General features: G+C 51.4%; 1 protein-coding gene across 1 annotated transcript in view; it reads left to right on the plus strand.

Annotated features, from left to right (window-relative positions):
• The window catches only part of LOC108802104 (autophagy-related protein 16-2-like), a gene marked incomplete at its 5' end in the record, with an annotated part of 62,104 nt that overhangs the window by 32,378 nt on the left and 27,617 nt on the right, over positions 1-2,109 (plus strand). The window lies entirely within an intron of this gene.

Consider the following 2,109-nt stretch of genomic DNA (forward strand, 5'->3'; position numbering starts at 1 on the left):
TACAGACCCGGGAACTCAGCACAGGGATGGTGGGAGCTCCTCATAATGGGCACAGCGGGTGTACAGACCCGGGAACTCAGCACAGGGATGGTGGGGGCCCCTCATAATGGGCACAGCGGGTGTACAGACCCGGGAACTCAGCTCAGGGATGGTGGGGGCTCCTCATAATGGGCACAGCGGGTGTACAGACCAGGTTGTATTATCACATGATATATTATCATCTTCTGGGATGGTGGGGGCCCCTCATAATGGGCACAGCGGGTGTACAGACCCGGGAACTCAGCACAGGGATGGTGGGAGCTCCTCATAATGGGCACAGCGGGTGTACAGACCCGGGAACTCAGCACAGGGATGGTGGGAGACCCTCCTGGGAACTCAGCACTGGGGTGGTGGGGGCCCCTCATAATGGGCACAGCGGGTGTACAGACCCGGGAACTCAGCTCAGGGATGGTGGGGGCTCCTCATAATGGGCACAGCGGGTGTACAGACCTGGGAACTCAGCACTGGGGTGGTGGGGGCCCCTCATAATGGGCACAGCGGGTGTACAGACCCGGGAACTCAGCTCAGGGATGGTGGGAGCTCCTCATAATGGGCACAGCGGGTGTACAGACCCGGGAACTCAGCACAGGGATGGTGGGAGACCCTCATTAAAGCATTTGAAAATGTTTTTGTTTTGGCAATTATTGGCACAGAGTCAATGTTTAGAGGTGTCCACACGTTAAAAACAGCCCTGTAAATGGACCCCTAGGTATTTGAGTTTGGACCCCCCCCCTTGCATGCAACCGTTTACCATACTGATAGCTGCCCATGCATCCTTCACCCTGTGACGAGTGATCATCATTTTACTTGGTACAATGTTTTAATAAAATAAATCCCTTTTCTGTTTTATTATTAGGTTGACAAATGCGCAAATTTTTTAAATTTTTTTATTTGTAATTAATTTGTATTATTGTTCACATTGTAACGGCTAGTTCTGTATGTAAAGTTCTAACCCCGCCCCCATGCCATATAAAAAAATGAAGTGTCCGATGCAAATCATGGATGTCGTACTTTTTGCTTTGCAGAGACTCTAAAGAGACTTCTCAGATTTTGTTGTCCGTGTGCTGGCCGCACCCCATTCCCGCTATATCCATTGTACTGTAAGACTCCTCCCCCTCCGCACCGCTATCTGCTCTTCACTGTGCACTGCCTCCTGTGTCCTGTCTATGATATCGGTGATTGACAAGTTAATTCCGTGTATCCAGGTGCAGATGGAAAGCTGCAATCACATCATTCACATACTACTCCACCATAATACACAAGGGAGTGTTGGGTCTATTGTGTGTCTGTCGTCAGGGTCACAAGTAATGCAAGGATGGGGGGATAGGGATTGGGGGGGTCCTACTGAATTCAAAGGAAGACCCCTTTACATTGGGGAAAGGATGATTGATCAATTGGTGACCGTTATTCTTTCTGCATTGAGTGGCGCCATCCATTTGCCACCGCAGCACCCACCTGTTCATAGGGACTCATGAGTTAGGAGCATGATGGCCTTTAGACATGAACCCTTTACATTGGGGCCCCAACCAATCCATTTCCAAACACAGGGGAATGGATCAGAGGAAGGACCACCCCAACACGGGGTGAGAAACTAATGCTGGGCTCTCTTATCAAAAGTCCCATAGTGCTTTTCAGTGCCATGGCAGCTCTGTGTAATAAAGACCTTCTTACAGTGCAGTCAGAGACCACCTGAGATTGAGAAACTGATGGACCAGGACTGCAGTTTAGAGGTCACTCTTCTGAATCCAGGGCAGTCCCCAATTGCTGATATATCTGCAGGGCTGTCCCTATAATGAGGCTGTTTGCCTCAGGTGGCATCTCTTTGGGTCACATGGGAGGGTGGTAGGCAGAGCAGCATGTGCCTGCCATCCCCTTTCTAGCCAGGCTGCTAAGAGCCAGGCGGGAGATTTGTAAGGGCCATTCAGATCTCCCCGCCCAACTCTTGGCAACCTGGGAAGCTCTGGCCGGTGAGCTGCCCAGCTCCTGGCAACTAGTAGCAGGGAGGTACACTGGCCAGAGCTTCCCAGGTTGTAAGAGCTGTTCCAGGAGCAGGGCCTGCCAAACCCCCCC

This window comes from Nanorana parkeri, unplaced genomic scaffold, assembly GCF_000935625.1.
Source record: "Nanorana parkeri isolate BGI_ZX_2015 unplaced genomic scaffold, ASM93562v1 scaffold2661, whole genome shotgun sequence".
Classification (NCBI taxonomy): Eukaryota; Metazoa; Chordata; class Amphibia; order Anura; family Dicroglossidae; genus Nanorana; species Nanorana parkeri.